The sequence below is a fragment of the Acomys minous genome, assembly GCF_964271855.1.
Source record: "Acomys minous genome assembly, chromosome: 2".
Classification (NCBI taxonomy): Eukaryota; Metazoa; Chordata; class Mammalia; order Rodentia; family Muridae; genus Acomys; species Acomys minous.
In genome coordinates, this window is record NC_140484.1 from 70,226,721 (window position 1) to 70,249,106 (window position 22,386).

At 44.3% G+C, this 22,386-nt stretch overlaps 1 protein-coding gene across 2 annotated transcripts in view; it reads right to left on the reverse strand.

Moving 5' to 3' along the window:
• The window catches only part of INPP5F (inositol polyphosphate-5-phosphatase F), an 88,595-nt gene that overhangs the window by 60,439 nt on the left and 5,770 nt on the right, over positions 1–22,386 (reverse strand). The window lies entirely within an intron of this gene.

A 22,386-nucleotide genomic window follows, 5' to 3' on the forward strand; every position in this document is an offset into this window, starting at 1 on the left:
GGTGGACCCAGTGATCCCAGGTGCAAAGACAAGGCCCAAGGTGGACCCAGTGACCCCAGGTGCAAAGACAAGGCCCAAGGTGGACCTAGTGACCCCAGGTGCAAAGACAAGGCCCAAGATGGACCAGACTCTGTTCCCCAAAGAGTCATGCAACATTGGGCAAAGGAATCCGGAAAACCACTTTCCTCCTCATCTGTGGCTTGTCGGGCGAAGCCGACGGGAGCGGCTTGTTACTGAGTGCTGCGCCCGCATCTGAACCACAGAACAGACTACAGTGATCTCTGTGACTGCTTCCTCGTTTCCTAAATTAATAGCACTCTAGACAGCTGGAAGAGAACCAAATTACATGTAAAACATGTCTGAGGACAAAGGCCGTGATTTAACTCTTCTCCAACCTGAGTTGCAAAGAATTCCTACACACATAGTGAAATGTGACATTTCTGATGCTCAACAGCTGGAAAAGATTAGCAGGAATTAGTGTTTCTGCTGGTTCAGGCCTGCAAAGACGGCTGAGAGGGTGGAAGTGCTCACCATGAAAGCAGAGTTTAATGCCAAGAACCAATGTTGGGAGGGTAGAACCAACTCCCAAAAGCTGCCCTCTGACCTCCACATGTGTGCTGAGGTACATATGTTAGTAATAAATTAAAATTTAAAATTTCTCTTTTGACAAAATGACATTTTAATTATTACCACTTAAATTTCATTTCACTGAAATATTAAAATATTATCTGTCACTCGTAGGGTAACTACATACCAATAGTTTAGCTTTCAAGTTCACTTAGGTTTTGATTTTTTTTTTTCACTGTCAGGGTCTCCCTGTATAGCCATGGCTGGCTGTGAACTCATGGTCATCCTCCAGCTTCAGCCTCCGTAGCTGGGGCTGTTATTTCTTAGGTGTCTTTACTGTTATATGTTCACAAAACCCAACAGATTTCTTTGGTTGATTGTGGCTATTTTGCAGTGCGGGGTGGAGGGGTGGTGGGGGGTGGGGTGTGAATTCAGGGTTTCATGCATGCTGGGCCAGGTGCTACCACCAAGCATGCTCACCTCAACTTCATTGTTTTTAATGCAAGAATTAAAAAAAAAAATCTTAAAGGCTCCTATACATATTATCCCTATTATCATTTCTAATCTTTATTGTTTTATTTGATGTGTGTGTGTGTGAGAGAGAGGGGGGGGAGGCGGGGCACAAGTGTGCCAAAGCGCACATGTAGCGGTCAGAAGACAACTTGTGGGAGCCAGTTCCCTCCACCCGGCATGTGGGTTCCAGGTTGCCAGGCTGTTGAGGCCAGTGCCTTTACCTACTGCACTGTCTTCCCAGCCCTCATTTCCAATATTGACAACATTATGAGGCTGACGTTAGGACTTCCATTTTTATAGGTGAAGAAATAATGGTTAGAAAGGTAATACAGTCAAATCCCCCACAGGACAAGAGGCAGGGCTACAATCAGAAGAAAAGCCTAGGAAGACCCTGACTCAAAATCTCAACACTTGGAGGCAGAGCCAGACAGATTTCTGTGGGTTCAAGGCCAGCCTGGTCTACACAGTGAGTTCCAGGTTAGCCAGGACTACAGAGTTTTGAAGTCCTGTCTCAATTTTAAAATAAACATATAAATAAATAAAAGTCTAGAGCCAGGAATGGTGGGTGGTGCGCACCTGTAATCTCAGCTGATATTCAAGCTAAAGCAAGAAGGTCTTGAGTTCGAGGCCACCTTGGAATACACAGTAAACCTGAAGCCAGCCTGACTGACGGCAAGACTACATCTTAAAAGAAAGCCAAAGAGGTCTGCCTATCTGACTCGGGGATGTACACCACCGCAACCTGCTACAACGCCTTGCTCAGAAACTACACAGGAACTACTGAAACAGGAAGTTTTAAATGTCATGCATGATTACAAAGTAACACTATGAAACCAAGTGAGAGTTAAACTAACCAAGGAGGCAAGATTGTTCTGTCTCCTCTCCAATCTGTCTGTGTACTAACTGCAGTGCCACACGGAACTACCTTCTCTTGTAAGTGACATTTCCTGAAGACAGAACTTTTGGGTTAAAGTCTTTTTCAAGGGCTGGAGAGATGGTGGGGTGGGGGCCAGGCTGATCCACAGCTTTCCCTGAGGCCCTGATGTATGGAAAAGGCCCGGAGACAGGGCTTTGGGGTCGCTTCAGCTTTGGGTCCTAAGAACCCAACTCTTTCCCCTGAAACAGAGGTTCTCAACCTTCCTGATGCTGCAACCCTTTAATACAGTCCCTCATGGTGTGGTGACCCCAAACGTAAAATTCTTTTCATTGCTACTTCATAACTGTAATTTTGCTCCTGTTATGAACAGTAACGTAAATACCTATGTTTTCTGATGGTCTTAGGTGACACCTCTAGAGGAGTCGTGCCCACAGGTTGAGAATCACTGACCTAGTCATGGGTGTTAGTTCCAAGGCACTGTACTTGGTCTATGGCACACTTGAAGTGTCCTTGTTCCCTTGTGGAACACTGCCTGACTTCAACCCATCGTACAACAGTTTCTGCTTACTGCTCCCTCTTCCCTGCACACTGTCTATACGATGCTGTACTACTTAATAAACTTGCTCAGATAAGGCACAGCTGTGTGAGACCTCCCGGGTCCTGACTTTCCTGTCTTCCTTATTTCCTGCTCTCTTGGCCCTTCCTCTCAGGGACCTGTCACTGAAGAATGAGCAGTTGTTCCAGGTCTATGGTGCCACTGTCAACAGCACTGGCTGCCCGTATAGAGGACGGCTGGTTCCTAGAACCTACACGATGGCATCGGACACGCTCTTCTTACCTCCACGGGCACCGCACACCGGGTACACTGACTTACATATACGCAAGCAAAACAGACACATAAAGTAAAAATAAATCTCATAAAATAATCTCTTTTAGCCCAGCATGGTAGAGCACACATTTAACCCCAGCACTCAGTAGGCAGAGGCAGGCAGATCTCTATGAGTTTGAGGCCAGCCTGGTCTACAGAGAGAGAGTTCCAGGCCAGCCAGGGCTGTTACACAGAGAAACCTTGTCTCAAAAAACAAAAAACAAAAACAAAAATATTTTTTAAGAAATAAAGCATCCTTTAAAATCATGGCTTTATGGTAGCATAGTTTTTCATTTAAGGAAGTACTTTCTCACTTAAACATTTGATTAACTAATTCAGTTTTTTTTCTATCATAAAAATGCTATGATAAATTATAGATTTTATATAAGTATTTCATTTGTCTCCATCCATTCCTAGGAATGAAATTAGTAGTCACAAACAACATTTTTAAAAAATCAGGACACTTGAGCATTAACTTACTTTTATAAATGTTACGTCACAACAGATTTCTGCCAAAAGCATACTTAAAAGTTTATTTTAAAATTTGCCTCAAGGGGCTGGAGAGATGACTCAGTGGTTAAGAATAATGACTGCTCTTCCAGAGGAGCGGGTTTCAATTCCACATGGCAGCTCACAACAGTCTGTAACTACAAGATCTGACACCCTCACACAGATATACATGCAGGCAAAACACCAATGCACATAAAATAAAAACAAATAAAAAATTTTTAAAAACAAAATTTACCTCTCTATATATGTTTATATATGTATATGTGCTTATACATATATAGAAAGAGGTATATGTGTATACATATAATTGTGTGTGTGTGTGTGTGTATATATATATATATATATATATTTTTTTTTTTTAATAGGGGGGAAGGGGAGAGAGAGAAACTATCTCTATGTAGTCCTGGCTGTCCTGGAGGGAGGAAGGGGATAGATAAAGAATCTCTCTATGTAGTCCTGGCTGTCCTGGAGCTGACTGTGAAGCCTAGGCTAGCTTCGAATTCACAGAGATCCACCTGCTTCTGCCTCCCAAGTACTGAGACTGAAGGTGTGCATCCCTACACCTGGCTTAAAATTTACCAGCATGTTTTTTTTTTTTTTTTGGCGGGGGTTGGTTTTTTGAGACAGGGTTTCTCTGTGTAGCCTTGGCTGTCCTGGACTCATTTCATAGACCAGGCTGGTCTCCAACTCACAGCCATCCACCTGCCTCCTAAAATTAGGTTATTTTCTTTCTTGGTAATGTTAAACATTTAGCTAACTACTTGTGTTTCTTCTTCTACTATGGTTTTCTTACTTATATCTCCTCCTGCCTTGCCTTTCTTGTTTATATCTTTAAAAACTTTTTGTTGTTGTTGTTGGTTTTGGTTTTCAAGACAGGGTTTCTCTGTGTAGCCCTGGCTGTTCTGGACTCATTCTGTAGACCAGGCTGGCCTCGAACTCACAGCGATCCGCCTGCCTCTGCCTCCCTGAGTGCTGAGATTAAAGGCGTGCACCACTATGGCCGGCTCTTTAAAAAAATTTTTAAGATTAATTTTTTATTATGTATACAGTGTTCTCCTGCATGTAAGCCTGCACACTAAAAGAGGACATTAGATCTCATTATAGATGGTTGTGAGCCACCATGTGGTTACTAGGAGTTGAACTCAGGACCCCTGGAAGAGCAGACAGTGCTCTTAACTGCTGAGCCATCTCTCCAGCCCCTCTTGTTTATATCTTTAATTAATTTATTTGTGAGACCAAAATAGGAAAAATAAACCTTGCAGGTTAAGAATTCTGCTGGCAGTTAAGAATAAGTTCCTGTTTGTCCTATCCTTGTTTGACCCATTTGCACCAGATGTGCTTGATCACATGTGGGGAGGAGTTGATGTGGGCAGGAAATGCACCAGGATGTAAGCTTGTCCCTGATTGGACCTGATGGGAAATGTGGTTAATTATGGGTTTGGCCTTTTTAAGCCCCTGCAAAATGTGACTTGTGGCCATTTTCTGAAAACCCAAGGACAGACCTGACCAGTGTGTCCATCCTGATGAATGTTTGATTAAAACTTGCTTCAAATTTGGCTTTAAATTGTACTCAGGGTCTTATTCTCAACCAGTGGAATTAACACCAGCAAACATTAAATCTGGATTATATTTCTTGTTGACTTATGAATCCTTACTGTACTTATGACTTCAAATCTTCGATTTGTTTGCAGATACTTTGTTTTTACATTTTATACGAATCCATCGTCTAAGGCTTAAGAAAGCATTCCTTACCTAGTATCAATTAAGGATTAGCTGCTTTTATCTCTGTTACTTTTAAATACTTTACTCCAATAGCAAGTTTGTTAACCCTACTATCAGACACTCCAAGTCTCACATATGCCAACGGAGATAGATGTGCCTGCTGAAAAAAGAGCGCCAGTCCCCTTAACCCTGCCTCGCTGACCTCCAAAGGGCACCACTGTAATGAGCTTTATGGACAGAAAAAAGAAGGACTATCCAAAATGTGTCCTGGAACCCGTCCCACTGCCAGAACTCAGGCTAGGTACAAAAATAAAGAAGCAGGGTGGGGCCTGGCGCAGTGGCGCACGCCTGCGGTCCTCCCACTGGGGCGGCAGGGGTGTCATTCAGAGGTACGGGACTACTTGCCCTAGGTTCAAACAGGGGCGGGAGAGATGACCAGGTGGTGACGAGTATTTACTGCTTAACGATGAGGTCTACAGTGTGGACCCCAGGACCCACATAAGAAGCTGGGTGTCCAGTTCCCAATTTGGGGGTGAAGGTGGAGACAAAAGAATGCCTAGGACTTGTTGGCTCCCGGCCTAGCTAAGAAAACAGACAGGTTCAGGGAGAGAGCCTGACTCAAGGGACTAGGTCAGCCAAGAAAGAAGAAAACACCAAAGGCTTCCCTCAGGTCTCTACATGTGCACAAATACATGCAGCCACCCCCCTACACACACACACACACACACACACACACACACACACACACACAAACAATAAATAAAATTAATTAAAAATAAATATTTTAAACAACAGCAACAACGATAGAGTAATATCTAGATAAGACCAGAAGGTTAAGTGAAAATTTGAGTAGGGCTGGGAGTAAACTGAGGCCAGCTAAGGAAAGACTTAAATAAAGGACAATAACCCCACCCTTCCTGGGATCTACGGCAGACAGATAACGACAGAAGTGAAACAAGATTACAGCCAGGGATTTTATCTCCTATGGCACACGAATGCTCACCCAAAAGTTAAATAGTGCTTCAGATCGTTTGAGATCCACAGTGAGAAATACTACTCACACCATGACTTGGAGGACACACTCAAATGTCAGAGTGCCAGGAAAACAGCTTCATGAAAACACGGGCTGGGAGCAGGGACGCCAGCAGTTAGTGCACAGCATGGGCTGGGAGCAGGGACGCCAGCGGTTAGTGCACAGCATGGGCTGGGAGCAGGGACGCCAGCGGTTAGTGCACAGCATGGGCTGGGAGCAGGGACGCCAGCGGTTAGTGCACAGCATGGGCTGGGAGCAGGGACGCCAGCAGTTAGTGCACAGCATGGGCTGGGAGCAGGGACGCCAGGGTTAGTGCACAACATGGCTGGGAATGCAGTGGTTGGCAGTGGGCTTGCTGTGGGCCGCCACTCGTCCCTGCATTCACATGGTGGCTCCCAACCATCTGTAACTACAGTTCCAGGGGACCTGATGTCCTCTTCTGACCCTTGCAGCCACCAGGCATGCATGTGATGCACGTACATACGTACATACATACATACATACATACATACATACATACATGCAAAAGAAAAGGAGAGTGGGATGGCTCAGTGGGTACTAGTGCTTGCTGCCCCAGCAGGATGACCTGACTTCAGATCCCCAGCAGCCATGTAGAAAGCTGGGCACTGAAAGCCACTTAGCTGCATGGGGGTGGGGTGGGGATAAGGGGGTGGGGGAGAATGGCAGCCACCAGGTTCAGAGACCTGACTTCAAAGGTGAGAAGGCAGAAAGCAAAAGCAGAGACCTGGACAGCCTCTTCTGGCCTCTACACAGACACATAACAGTAAGCACACATACACATATCCCCAAAATAAACAAATTCAAAACAAAACGCATAACAAAAAATAAATACGAAAAGACATATAACATCTCAAAGGACACTATGGAAAAGGCAGAAAAGAATAATGACTGTACGTCAAATGTTATAGTGAGGTCTGGAAGACAGCTCAGTTGGGAAAATGCCTACCTAACATGTGCAAAGCCCAGGGTTCATCCCCAGCACTGCATAGAACAGGCTTGCCTAGGATCTCCACACTCAAGTGTTCAAGACTGCCTCAAAAATAAAAAAGCAAAAGGAAACAATAAAGTAGAAAGTGACAACATCTAAAGTACAGGTATAAAAGTTAACCTTAGAAAGAAAGATTTTTTTTTTCCTTCCAAGTCTGGGAAAAAAAAATTGAGAGGCAAATACAGAAACAGAGGAGCAAATAAGCATATCAAACGGCACTAACAGTGAACACGGGAACCGATCCTGTTTCCTTCAGCAAGGAGGAGACCACGGCAACAGGATGAGAAGATCAGCAAAGGGGACACAAAAGTCAGATTATAGATGGTCTGTGGCTTCCACACAGACACATGGCAGTAAGCATATGCACACATACATACAAATATACCACACATTCCCAAAGTAAACAAATAATTTTTTAAATGTATCACAAATCCCAGCACTCGGGAGTCAGAGGCAGGCAGATCGCTGTGAGTTCGAGGCCAGCCCGGTCTACAAAGGGAGTCCAGGACAGCCAAGGCTACACAGAGAAACTCTGTCTTGAAAAACCACACACACAAAAAAAAAGTATCACAAAAAATGAATAGGAAAGGAGACATAACACCTCAAAGGACACTACGGGAAGCCTGTGTACATACATGGTTTAATATTAGTTTCATTATTCATTTATGTATATGTACGTATATCTACCCACAGGCATAGAGGTGCCCACTGAGGCCAGAAGGCTGTATGTCAACCAGCGGGAGCGATGGAAACTGAGCCTGGTTCCTCTGCAAAAAACAAAAAGCCCTCAACCGCTGCGCCTCTTTGTGGGCTCTTCTTTTCCCCACGCTCCCCACCCCCCACCTCACCTCCTAACACTAGATAGGAGAGAAACAAAAGGAGAGGGGAGAGAGGAATTAGGAAAATCCCTGAATCTAATTTCTTTCCTTTTGTTTCTTCTTTGACCATGGCTACTAACAAAAAACAAACCAACCTCTCTAAATGACCAACAGCCATCAACCCCACCTATAGGGGCTCTAGCATTTATATACCCTCTGAAAAGCTCCCAGAATTCCAAAGGGCATACAGCTGCAGAAACTACCCTCAGCTGGAAAAGCCACGCCTCCACTAGAGCACAAGGCAAATTACAGGCAGCTGCTGCAAACAGTCCAAAGCAGATCTACATCCCTACACCTGGGATAAAAATGCTCAGTTCTAATCTTTATCAGTTTTGATGGTATCCACAGTTGTTTATTTCCTGTGGCATTATAAAAAGCAAACCCATGTCCCCAATTCACTGGCTTCCATTCTGATGTTAGCACATCCTTATAGTATCTGGACTAATTTAATTCCACAGTCTTTTCTACAATCCAGTGTTTCTTGGCTGCTGTTGTTCCTTGACTGAAATGGCTCGTAATTTTTGCTGAGGGGGCCCTGAGCTAGGCTCCCAAGGCAATTTCCCTGATGGTAAGGAAGTACCTTGAACATTTCTTTGGGATCTGCATTCCCAAACCCAATGGCTTTGCCACATCTTATACACACCCCCAGGAAGCCTAGGTATTCTTTCTGTTTCAGATTTAGGAAAACCATTGCCTTTAGAAACAGCGTGTACACTTTCCTGGCACAAAGTGCTGCACTGCTCCCAGTTACCATACCGGTCATTTTGACTGAGATCTGAGGCTTTTGGTTTGGTCAAAGTCTCTTTGCAAATGACCATATTTACCTTCGCTGAAGCAGTGGGCCTATAGCCACTATATTATATTGGCATGGTGCTCCTTAGAACCAATATCGGTCGGATCCCTTATCCGACACACCTTTAATGGTCTAATAAAATGTTTACATTCAGTGTTCACATTTTCAAATGCCAAGGTCTCTATCAACGCCTGCCTTGCATCAGGATCTGATATGGCTTTATTCACAACTGACAATAATCTTTATTTAAGAAACAAAAAAACCAAAACAGTGAAGGCTTCTCCTGAGCCCTGTACAATCTTTATAAACAAGGTAGATCTTTTTCTGGCTCCTCAACTCCATTCCAAGCTCCTAAAGCCACTAAGTGACATTGTTCTGAGGTAATGGTATCAAATTGAATCGGTTCTTGTACATGAGAGCACCACCTTAACCTGACAATTGATCTTTTACTATGTTCATTCCCCTTACCCGACTTCACTGTTCAATATTCATGACTTCTCCCCTCCACCATGTTAACCACTGTAACTACACTCCAGCTTCTAGTACAGCTGCTAGCAATCCGTTCCAGTTCGGGGGAATAAGTCTATGTTGAGTAGCTCCGTTACTTAGAATTTCTTTCACATAAGGCGAATGCATCCCATATGACAGCATAACCTCTTTAAAAACGCCTTACATCTATCATGGCTACGGGATGTCATCCTACCTCGCCATAACCTTGCTCCACACCATCAGCAGGCATATGACTACTGAGGAAGCTGACGGTGATCTGGGCCACCCCTCCTCTACCTCAGGTGGCGTGGTCGAGTCAAAGTTAACTCCTTCTCTCAAGCAGGCTGTCTCTTCAGACTGGTATCCCGTTCTTTCAGCTTTTCTCTAACCCGACTGCCCTCCAGAACAGTGCCTTCCCCTCTTTCCTCCTGCAAGAAACTCTGCTCTCTTGCTCAGTTACATGACTGAGTTTTCAGTTCTCCCTTTTCCAGTGCTCCTCACTTCCCAAGTGCTTCCACCTCCACCCACAACCCCTGCAGGTGCACAGCCAACTCTGCAAGTCTTTCAGAAAAGAGAAAGTAGAATGGCCCCTTTTGTTTTACCATTTCAGCCACCCCCCCCCCCCACCTCAGGGCCCTCCATTTCCACCTGCAATAATATCCATTTCTTCACCCACTGTGGTTTCCTCTATGGTATGTGAAATCAAATTTCCCATTCTGCCTAGCCCCATGTTGGGTGCCACCTGTCGTTGGTCTTTGCTACTTTATGGATTCTTTCTGCCACCCTTTACTCCCCCTGGTTTCACACCCTGTCACTACATAGAAAAGAAACAAGTATAGATGGAATAGAAGAATTAGAAAAATCCCTCAATCTATTTTTTTTTTTTTACTTATTTCTTCTTTGACTATGGCTACTAACAAACTACAACCAACCTCCCTAAAGGAACACCAACCACCAACCCCACCTCTCAGGGTCCTCCCATTAATATACCCTCTGAAAAGTTCCCAGATTTCCAAATGTCACACAATCACCGAGATTAACTGTAGTTGGTAAAACTATGCCTCTGCCAGAGCACGAGGCAAATCACAGTCAGCTGCTGTGGACAGTCAGAAGCAGCACCATAGTCTCATGCCTAGGATTAAAACAGAAACACATTCTTATAATATTTCTGCGGGGCTTTGGGGTGGGTGTGTTTGTTTGTGTGCTTTGAGACAGGGTTTTTCTGTGTAGCCTTGGCTGTCCTCAACTCACTTTGTAGACCAGGCTGGCCTCGAACTCACAGAGATCCGCCTGCCTCTGCCTCCCTGATTACTGGGATTAAAAGGTGTGACCACCACGCTCAGCTGATACTTCTATGTTTTTACAGAAACCAAACTTCCACAATTCTCACTACACAAGCACTAAGTGTATTATTTAATTCAGTGTTCTGAAGAAGAATGGTGCCAACCCACCAACAAATCATGAAATCAATTGTGCACAGTGAAATAAAGACTAACAGCAGTCACAAAATAGAACCAGGTGGCGGGGGGTGGGGGTGGGGGGGTTGGAGCAGAGAGGAAGCACAATATAAAGAGAAATATCAGGGGCCAGGCATGGTGACAGGGACCTGCACCCTCAGTCCTCAGCAGGTGGAAACAGAAGAATCAGCACAAGTTCAAAGTCAGCCTGAGCTATACAGTGAGTAACTAGGTTATCCAGGGCTATATAACAAGACTCTTTCTTTAAAAATAGAGAGAGGTTATTCATTAAGCTTGTTTTTGGTAAACACACCTATGTATATATATTCATCAGATCATGACATCAAAACTTACTGCTTCTGCTGAGGATATAGCTGAGTGACAGAGTGAGTGCCTAGTATACACAAGACTCCAAATTCAATCCCCAGTAGTCATTTTTTTTAATGTTCTAAGACAGTAAGGGTGTCTGAAAAAAGACACATGAAATTATATTATTTACTTAGTTAAAATTACATATAATGCACATAAGTCTGTATGTATATATACAAGTATAGTCTACGTATATATGTAGAATATAAATATGATATACATTTATATTATATATAATTACACACACACACACAAAGAAAAAGAGGCCACGATTTCAAAAGGGAACAAGGGGGTTATACGGGAGGAAAGTATTTCAATTAAAACAATTATAAAAGTTATTTGGGGAATTAAAAAAAACTTTTTACCATGTATTTAAATATGAAAACATTTAAAACCTTTGCATGGCCAGGTGGTGGTGGAACACCTTTAATCCCAGCACTCGGGAGGCAGAGGCAGGCGGATCTCTGAGTTTGAGGCCAGCCTGGCCTACAGAGTGAGTTAGTTCCAGGACAGCCAGGACTACACAGCATGCCTGATGCCGAGAGGTCCGAAGAGGTCTTCCTGGAACTGGAGTTACAGGTGGTTGTAAGCCTCCATGCAGGTGCTGTGGACCAAATTCATGTCTTCTGCAAGAACATCAAGTGCTCTTAACTGCTAAGCCATTTATGCAGCCCGCTGCTTTGTATTTTTGAGACCAGCAGATATATAGAGATTTGGGGTTATTCTATCTCCCCAGTAAACTTATCTGTTTATCAAAATGTACTAACTGCCATTCCATAAAATAAATTGTTTGTCTAGTTTAACATTAATGTGAAAGAAACACACTGGGCATTAAAAAGGATAAATATGAGCAGCTGTTGTGGCACACACCTATAATCCCAGCACTCAGGGAGGCAGAGGCAGGCAGATCACTGTGAGTGAGGCCAGCCTGGTCGACAAAGCAAGTTCAGGACAGCCAGAGTTATACAGAGAAACCCTGTCTCGATAAACCCCCCCCCAAAATATTTTTTAACAAAGAATATGAGCATCGCTAATTCAGTCATCTTACGTGTACACCCCATATCCTTGGAAACAAAGTCCAAAATCCTTAGAAAGGTTTCTAAGTAGGGGGCGTCTAGATGGCTCATGCATTTAATTCCAAGATTAAGGAGGAAGAGGCAGGGAGATCTCTGTGAGTTCCAGGACAACCAAAGCTACATTACACATACACACACACACACACACACACACACACACACACACACACACACTCAGAAGAAAGATTTTTAAGTGCTTGTATGAGCTCTCCTGCCTGCTCTTCCCTGCCCCTGCACTCTGAGCATCCTGGCCTGAAGTCACCCTGCATCTCTTTCAGGCTGGGTCTGGAATGCGGCTCCCCACCCACTCCTGCCTGCCTCCGAACAAGGGTCAAAGGTCTTCAAGACATATTCCTCACTCCTCCTGCCCTAGGAACTAATCATACCTTTGTGTACCAAATTTCTACTTCAGCATCTTGCTTTAGTCTATGTAATTATTGACTTGGCTAACTCCTTGACTGCCCAGGAGCTCACGAAAAGCTCACTGAGACCTTTTAAGGTTAGCTTTGTGTCCTCAGTGCATGGCACAGCAGGTTCTGATCTAGACAGACCACCTCAAAACGGAAAGGGGTTCACTGCAGCCAGATGATATTTAAGTCACCACCCTGGAAAGGTTCACTATTTAAATAGGCAAAAATTAAATTCATGTGGCATATCACAGATATGATCATCAAACCTCAAGACCACCACCCAGCTGGCCGACATCAGAACACAGTCTCCCAGTCTCAGTCCACGGGGCTCTTTCTAACATATCTCCAACACCACGGATTTCCTTACCAAATACCCCGGATGTATTATTCTCAGATTTGCATGGGGCTTGAGGTCACTATCAACATTCCAGTTGTCCAAGACAAAACCTCTAAGACATCAAAAAATGCCTGTTTCTCATCAAGACCTACTGATTCTCTCCCCTCGGCTTCTTTCCATAACTAACACCACTGACGTTGTCCAGGGTCAAACCTTCCACCCTGTGCATCACATAAAAAAACAAAAAAGCTGTTGTCAGGATTGGAGAGATGGCTCAGCAACTAAGGGCACATACTGTGGCTAGGCGTGGTGACACACGCTTTTGATCCCAGTACTCAGGAGACAGAGGCAGTTAGACCACTGTGAGTTCGAGGCCAGCCTAGTCTACCAAGTGAGTCCAGGACAGCCAAGGCTACACAGAGAAACCCTGTCTCGGAAAAACCAAAGGGGGAGGGGCCCTGTCTTACAGAGGACCTGCAATCAATTCCCAGCATCCACATCAACAGCTCACAACCTCCAACTCCTAGGGAATCCTTTGCCTTGGGTCCCCACAGGCATTGTGGGCATTCACATACACAAACTTAAAAATAAATAAAATTTAAAAGCACTTGTTAGCCTCTAAAGAACTGAATCTTTTTCTTTTTTTCTTTTTTGATAGTCAAGTAAAGCCAGTTTATTGAAGGAAGATAATTTTATTAGAATTTAAAAAGAAAACCCCTAGTGCAGACTAGTTGCTAATCTCAACAGCTACCTGGAGGAGGAGAACAGAGAAGGGAAAAAAAACCCACCAGCACAGAGGTCAGCTACAAGGCAGGCAAGCCACACAAGGCAAGGAAGGAAGCCTAAGAGAGAATAAGAAAGCTTGACACACCAGAAAAAGCACACTCAGATTCTGGTCAGCATCCGAAAGAAAGAGAAAAAAGGCAAAGGGAAAGTTTTATCTTTTTTGTCTTTTTCTTTTCTTTCTTTTTTTTTTTTTAATTTTAGATTTTCAAGAATTCAAGAAAGGATTTCTATGTGTAGCCCTGGCTGTCCTGGACTCACTTTGTAGACCAGGCTGGCCTTGAACTTACCTGCCTCTGCCTCCCAGAGTGCTGGGATTAAAGACATGTACCTCCACACCCAGCTCAGGAAAGCTGCATCTTTCTGAGTCTAGTGGACAAAGCTTGTAGGACCTACACTATCGGGTGGGTGTGGAAAGAAAAAATTATTCAGTCTGTCTCTTTAAATATCATAGCTGAAGTAGGCGGGCCTTCCTCAGCCTGACTCCTCTACATTTTGAGTGCCTTGCAATGCTAGGATCCAACAAGTTTTTAAGATGCTTAAACACTTTAAGTGCTGCAGGGAGATGCAAGGAGACAGGGGTCAAGTCTAGAGGGCAGGCAACAGCAGTATGTTCAGGAGTTGTTTTCCTCCAAGCAGGACAGATTTGCAGTTCCGACAGAATGCTAGGACACATTTGTAGACAACACATCAGAGAGACCAAGCTTGAAATCAGAGACCCATTTGGAGCTGACTCTATCATTCGAAAGCTGGACAGAGTCAAAACATTTGGATGTGTTGGCCACAGCTGACATGCAGTATTCCAGGCTGGGAAGCCAAGCTTTAACGCCGCCTCAGAGCCCCTTTCAATGTTTCTTATTTATGCTTGCTTGCTTGCTTGCTTGCTTGCTTGCTTGCTTTCTTTCTTTCTTTCTTAAACGACTTCTTTATTTGTTTGTTTTTGGCTTTTGGTTTTTGAGTCAAGGTTTCTCTGTGTAGCCCTGGCTGTCTTGGACTTGCTTTGTAGACCAGGCTGGCCTTGAACTCACAGAGCCTGCCTCTGCCTCCAGAGTGCTGGGATTAAAGGCATAAGCCGCCACCATACCCAGCTAAAGTCTAAAGCCTTCTTAGGGTGATATTTTATGGAGATATCATAATGCCTAGATTTATCCCAGACTTCTATTTCCTCAGAATATGAAACATTGAGCTATATAGTTCTGATGATGCAGCTTAAAACTGGACATCCAGTCTGAGTGTCAGCAAGCCAGCTGTGATCCAAACAGTAAACTAAGCGTGAGTGCCAGCTTCCTCCTCTCCTCCATGGGAGCAAGGGAGCATCTACAAGCACGGCCTAAAATGAGGGAAGCTATGTACAGGAAAGATGAGGATAGTGGTGACGTTACATCCTGGGTCCCAAGTCTGGTAAAACCACAACGGGAATATGCATAGAAGGTTTTTCCTTTTCTTTTGTTTTTTTCTTTTTCTTTTTTTTTTTTTTTTTTCTTTTTTTTTTTTTTTTTTTTTTTTTTTGGTACAGGGTCTCACTAGGCTGATCTCAAACTCAGATCCACCCGCCTCTGCCTCCCAAGTGCTGGAATTAAAGGCGTGTGCCACCACGACAGGATGATGGTTTACTTCCTTTGATTTGTTTTTAAGGGGTACTGGGACTAAACCAAGGCCCTGAGCACGTTAGGTAAATACTCTACCACTGAAATACATTCTTGGCCTAGGTTTTTACTCTGTAGCTCAGACTAGCTATTTCTCTTGCTGTACTTGACCCTAGAATACATAATATTTAAATATTTTTTTTTAATCGGATACAGAGGCTAGGCATGGTAAGTAGCTCAGGCAGCAGAGCCAGGCTGGTCTGTAGAGCAAGTTCCAGGACAGTCTAGGCTACAGAGAAACCCTGTCTCAAAAAAACAAAAAAGCAAAATCTGACGTGGACATCAGAGGACAATTTGCAGGAATCATTTCTTTCCTATTACTCTAAGAATGAAAATTGCAGGCAGCCAGGCTTGGCAACAGGCACCTTTACCCTTTGCTCAATGAGCCACCTCCACAGTCCCCAAGTGTCACATTTAATCAGCAACAGAAAGATACCTGGAGGAAAAAAAAAATCTGAGCTACCCAGTTAAAGACAAAGAAAACAAGAGGGAGGGAAAAGAACATGATAAATTTGAAAAAATAAATAAAAGACAGGACTAGCATATTAATAGTTGTGATAAATGTAAACTCTTTCAGCTAACCAAAGAAAAGGCTATTGAGCTCCAAACCCTATTTTGTTTAACTGTGCACCTGTGACCTGGGGCCATGCTCGATGCTTAAGAGGCACTCACTCTACAGTTATTCAACTAAACACAGAAATACAAAAGGTACAAAGAGTAAAAAAGGATTTCTCCCAACAACTGGTTATTTTTATAAACTACTAGCAAGACTAACATTTAAGAGTGTGTGTTTTTGTGTTTGTTTGTTTGTTCGCTTGTTTTGACTAGTGCTAGAGGTCAAACCCAGGGCCTTGTATACGCTAGGCAAATATTCTAACGAACACTGAGCCACAGCTGCCCTAGCAAGTGCACTTCTCAAACCAACAGCCCCAGGGACAAGAAATAGTGAGACCTGGCAGGCTTTGTAACTGACCAGGGAATGGAGGATCTGTGGTGTGGAAAGACTGTAAGCTTTGTCACAGGTAAAAGCAGTCTTGGCAGGCTTTGCCCTTGGACACACCACGGGTACTCCCTGAGACTAACCTTGAGATAGACTGGGTGGAGCCATCCCGGGCCTGGAATTCAGGGGTGCGGAGTGGGGGGGGGGACACAACACGGGACACACACACACCACACACTCCACCTGGACTATTGTGTTTCCGATCGACCCTCAATGGGAAAGGAAGACCGCCCCTTACACGTAACAGACAGGCGGAGAGGACAGAGAGGAGCAGCAGGTTGAGACCAGGCTTGAGCACACATGGATGGGGGGGGGGGGGGGAAGGACCAGCGCACAGACTAAAGACACCTAGGGACCAGTCCCGTGGAACGGATACCGGAAGGTTCACTCTTGTTTCCCTTTAACCTTTTTTCCCTCTTGTGTAAGCTAGTTGGGTTGTATAATAAAGTTTAATTGTTAGGAAACAGAGCCAACACTGTGGGGTTTTGGAGCTGCTGTACTTTACTGTTTAGGACAGTACGCGATGGACAAAAATGTACATGTGGATGTATGCATACACGCACACACTCTAGGTAAACCTGAATTGCGTTATAATCTTATTCTTCACTCAGGAAATGAAGATGGTATGAGTCTGGGCATATGCAACAACTAAAGAGTTGACACTGTCACTATCTCGAGTGGCTATTCTGGGGAGAGAAGGGATTGGAAGGGCAGAGAAAGTAGCCGAGCCTTATGCTAGTCCAACCACAAAGAACACTCATGGAAGTGAACTGCTCCAATGGGATTTTCACCTTTCCTTCAGCTGGCCAACAAATTCAGAGAAACTTGTCAAAGTTACATAATAAGAAAAGCTGTTTACAAACTACACAAGTATAGCATTTTTATAAATAATGCCAAATTTTAATTTGTGAAATAATAAAGTAACATACGGCCAAAGTCTGTTATTGAGATAAGCCCAGCAATTTGACCCATTAAGTCAACATTCCCAGTAATTTTGTCCATCTGGCAGTAGTACACAGCTTCTATTTTCACATGCCCTTCTCTTCCTGGTACACAGAAAGCAAGTGATTAAGCACCGTGGGCCTGCAGAGAGCATGAGTCATTTATTCCGAGCTCCCAGAGCGCAGGCACTCCCTCAAAGCAAGAGCCGGCCGGCCGGCAGAGACTGTGCCCAGTTTAAAAGCAAGTTTTGTCTGTGTCTGTAAAGTGGGGGCAGATAGTTTATGCACATCTAATCAGACCCCAGTTTCACTTCCTGCTAAAGACAAAGGCCATTACTGCTCTGACAATCACCAACGCCAAATCAAACAGATGAAGAAAAGTGCTTTAGGATGAGGAACTGAGAACTCCAATTGTTAGCACGTCGTGCTTTAATTCTCAGAATTTAGTGAGGCAGGAAAACAGGGCAAGTAATGATTTCTTTCAGGTGCCATCTTAAAGCTCAAAGTTTCATCCACCTTTCCTCAACCTCCATAATGGTAATTATTTCTCTACCAGGCAGCAAGTTGAAGAACTCATCCAGAGCAGAAGTTCAGGCACCTGGTGACTTCCTAGCGTAACACCAAGCTCAGCGTATCAGTCCAGGCTGCTCATTAACATCATCATGGTGCTTTATAAACTACTGATGCCGGGGCTCACTGTGTAGAGATGGACTTACCTGGCCAAGGTGGGGCCCCAGCACAAGCATGATTCTAACACACAGGCGGGTTTAGAATGATCATGCCTACGTGGTTCTAATCTGGGAAGAAACAGTTTGAGTAGCTCAGTTTTACTCTATCAGTGTGACTTACAGATGACGCATAAGACATTTAATACATGAAAGTTGTAAAGATCAAATTGCACAGTTATAATATATATAATATGTAATATTGTATAATATTTATATATAATATAATATAATAATATAATATAACAATATAGAGACTTGGCATAAAAGCTGATCTAAGGTACCAAAAGGAAACACACGTCCAAAAACAAGAGGTGGGGATGTAACTCAGTAGGGAGAGCTTGCCCAGCACCCACAAGGCCCTGGGTTCCATACTCAGTGCTGTATAAACCAAAGTGACGTGCTCTTCGAACTCCAGTACCCAGGAGGTGGAGACGGGCTACCGAAGGTCAAAGTTATCCTTGGCTACACAGTCAGTGCCAGGCTCGCGGGAGGGAGGGAGCCTCTGAGAGGGAAATCAAAGCACAGATGAACGTTGGCATTTTCCCTTTCCTCATTCTAGACAGAGCTATTAAAGACGCTGCACCTTGAACACTGAACAGATGCAACCTTCCTTCCAGCTGGTTTTTAAATAATTGCATCTTTTTCCCTGAAAAAAAAAATGTTTTTAAAAACTGATTTACTCTTTCATATCTTGCTCTAGGGTTGCTTGTATAATGTATGCCTCTGTGGGCCCTTACTGAAAGCTATGCCTTCACACTCCTGTCTTGCACTCACCGCTTCACCTGGCCTCAGTGGAAGAGCTGCTTCCAAAGACAAACAAACAAAACCAGACACACAGGAGGAGGGAAGCAAAGGAAAACAGTATCCATCTTGTAGGCTGGCTATTTGTATCCTAATTGTTCTCATAAGCACTGCCAATCGTCTTTCATGTCCCATTAGAATGAAGGAATTGTTCAAAAAGCGTTATTTCAGCTGGGCATAGTGGCGCACGCCTTTGACCCCAGCACTTGGAAGGCAGATTTATATGACTCCAAGACCAGCCTGATCTACATAGGAAGTTTCAGGCCAGTCAGGGCTACATAAAGAAAGCCTAATAAGAAAGAAAAATAAAGTATTATTCTTTTTTTTTTTTCCGAGACAGGGTTTCTCTGTGTAGCCTTGGTTGTCCTGGACTCACTTTGTAGACCAGGCTGGCCTCGAATTCACAGAGATCCTCCTGTCTCTGCCTCCCGAGTGCTGGGATTAAAGGCATGCGCCACCACCGCCCGGCAAGTATTATTCTTGATAATAGAAAATCCCCACAACTCATGGTGCCTCCAAAGGCCTTTTTACTTTTCAAAGGTGATAGGATGACTGTCTGTTTATAGCTGAAGGAACTTCACAGACTTAAAACAAAAAACATTTCTTCCTGATTTGTTAGAAAGAAAACAGATTTTCATAGAGGACCAGGTAGGAACCACTTAGACCTCAAACCTCAAGACTCAGATTAGCGAGCCAGGCAAAGCTCCCACCACTCCATTTTACGTTAACCCTAGCACTGGGAAGGTAGGGGAATAAAGATTAGAAAGTCAACGTTATCCTCTGCTACTGGAGTTCAAGGACAGCTAGGGCATCTGAGACCCTGTCTCAGAACACAGAGACCCAGACCAAATCTTGCACATAACTTTGTGGTACGGCTCCACGCTAGTGCCTGTCTCTAGACGCCCTGCGTGTCTCCTCCACTGGACCACACAACCTGCTAGGCTACTGGCAGCGCTATTCATCTTTCTACTTTGGCACAAACTGAGTAGACAGCCTCCAAGCGACATTTGCTTTTGTTTTGTTTGACACAGGTTCTCATGTCACTCACACTACCCTTAAAGCCCGTAGGTAGCAGAAGATGACCTTAAATTCCTGATCCTCCTGCCTCCACCTCCCAAGTTCTGGCCTTACAAGTTTGCACCGCCATCTTATACTGGGTTTTATACAGTACTGTCCGAGGATAGAACCCGGAGTTTTGTGCATGCTAGGCATGAATTCTTCCAACCGACCTACATACATTTCCAGCCCCTAATCAATACTTTAAAAAAAAAAAAGGCTAAATCACATCACAATGTAACTCAGAAGACAAAAAGAAATATAATGCTAAATTAAATTGGGTGAGCACTTCTTCAAGAAATGAGAGTACTTGAAAGTTACAAGGGGAATAAATGCCATAGAGCTCTAGAAACAAGTCCCTGAGAAGGGCGTAGCACACCAGTGTCATCAAAAACTCTACAGTGTACCTGCCCACCACAGCCTTTCTGACAGACAGGAACCCTGAGCTCAGGGTAGGGAGAAGAATGCATCTGGCATAAAAGCAATATTTTATGATGTAAACCATCAGGAACCTTATACTCAAAAAAGAATGACATCTTTTCACTATATTCGCCCTCCTCCACTCCTCCCCCGATGTGTTGGTGGTTTTCAGACAGGGTTTCATTTGGCAGAAGGTAACCTTAAATATCTAATCCTCCTGCCTCCACCTCCCAAATCCTAGGGTGAAGGCGTATGAAAATAATGTAAAAGAAAACATTCTATGGAAACGCTGACCTAAAACCTACCTGTAGTTCTCAACTAGCTTTACCAAAACGAACAGAAGCATTCCCCTACGGGTCTCGCAGCATCTGCAAACTGAGTCATCCTACAGAACATGCGACTGAACTGAGCCACTACCAGCGTGCTTTGGGTACTATAACGCTGGGTGTTCAACGTTCAGCCTCGCTTTTATAACACTATCTATACATTATTACTTATATATCGCCACCAGCAAGAAACAACGACCCTTTAGCTTTGCTCAAGTGTTCTCAGCTCATTTACGGCCAGCTGACCCAAGAGGACTACCCGAGATCAACTAACAAGTCGGGATTTATCGAAGGCTCTGTGGTATCACTGCTACCTCTCAGACCTGTATATGCAAGGCTAATTGTAAAGAGTGATGCTTTAAAACACATCAACAGGAACGGAGCAATCTGTAAAAAGACGCGAAGAGACAGTGCGTCTCTTTGCAAACATGGTTTGCAAAGACCTAATACACTTAAACCCCCATAAAGCCACACCAAAACGAGAAAGCGCTGAGTCAGCAGCACAGGTGGACTGGTTTGGTTTTCCCCAATGGTCTCTGCAGAGACACAAGCCCTTCTCCATCATAAAGACAAAGGATGAGAGTGAGCAGAGAGAGCAAGGAAGGGGGGATAAAGATGTCTACGTGTCCCACTTGCTTTCTTTTAAAAGAAAACATATCTACTGAACTTCACACGTTTACAAGCTAGACTCCCCTCCTAACTGAATAAAATGCCAGTAAGAAACGAGCACGGAATCATAGGCAATGCTCTAGAATGTTCTAATCTTTGGTTCTTCTCGTCTCTAATCCTCCCAACAATGCTCTAACAACACAAGGTGAACAGGGACAGTAAGTATTCCAATACTACTCTGGCAGGTGACCTTATGAGGGACACAAACTAGTGCTCTGGAGACAAATGTATTCTTCCTCCATGCTAGAGCTCTGCTAGGTGGGAGGACCCAAGACATCAGGCATCTGATGCAGCCAGGTTCCTGAAAACCCACATGGAGGTCACCTAGGTCTGGTACCTGGCAGCTCTACCCTCTATCGGTCTTTTCACCCCACAGCACTCCTTCCTCGTGTGCTGGCTTGATGGTAGTCTTCTTTGGCAGGACCTAGTGAGAACACAAGCATCTAGGAAGCAGGGATTAAAAACAAAACTTCCTCCTCTTTTTGAAGGTGACTGCCTAAAAGGTTTCTTTGCCCTCCGCTCTTCTATTATATCTCGGCTCTGTGTACTCTGAAACGTTGCCCTGAAACTGGATCTAGGACTCTTGCAAAGCTAGACTTAAGGAAGGCTTCAGGTTGCTCGTCCCTGGGGAAAACAGTTGTCATCCACTACATAGCTGTCTACCCAAGAGGCCTGCCCCGAGATCTCTCTCCTCCTCCTGCAGAGGTCCTAAAGGCTCACAAGGGGAACCCTGAGGAACCGATGCTGGCTACAAGGACTGTTTGTCAATCTATTGCATAACAACATCGTGCAGTCCCTTACAGCCATATAAACTAATTTTGCAGGAAATGAGGCAAGGCAGGCACAGGGACAAAAACAATTAGAGAAGCCCCCACTATTAGCCCGAGCAGCCTGTGCTGACCTTTCCTTCGTGTGCTGGCTTTACATGGGCGGGCTTCTTCGTCTCCGGTGGGCTGCATTATGCCGCTCTAGATGCCCATGAAATATATGTCTTACCACCTTGAGGTCCTCAAGGCAGGGAGGGTCGTAAAACTACGCTGTCGGCGCTGAGGGATGTGGCTTTGAGGGCCAACACTGGAGTGGAAGCCTTGGCTCTCCAGCTTTCTCC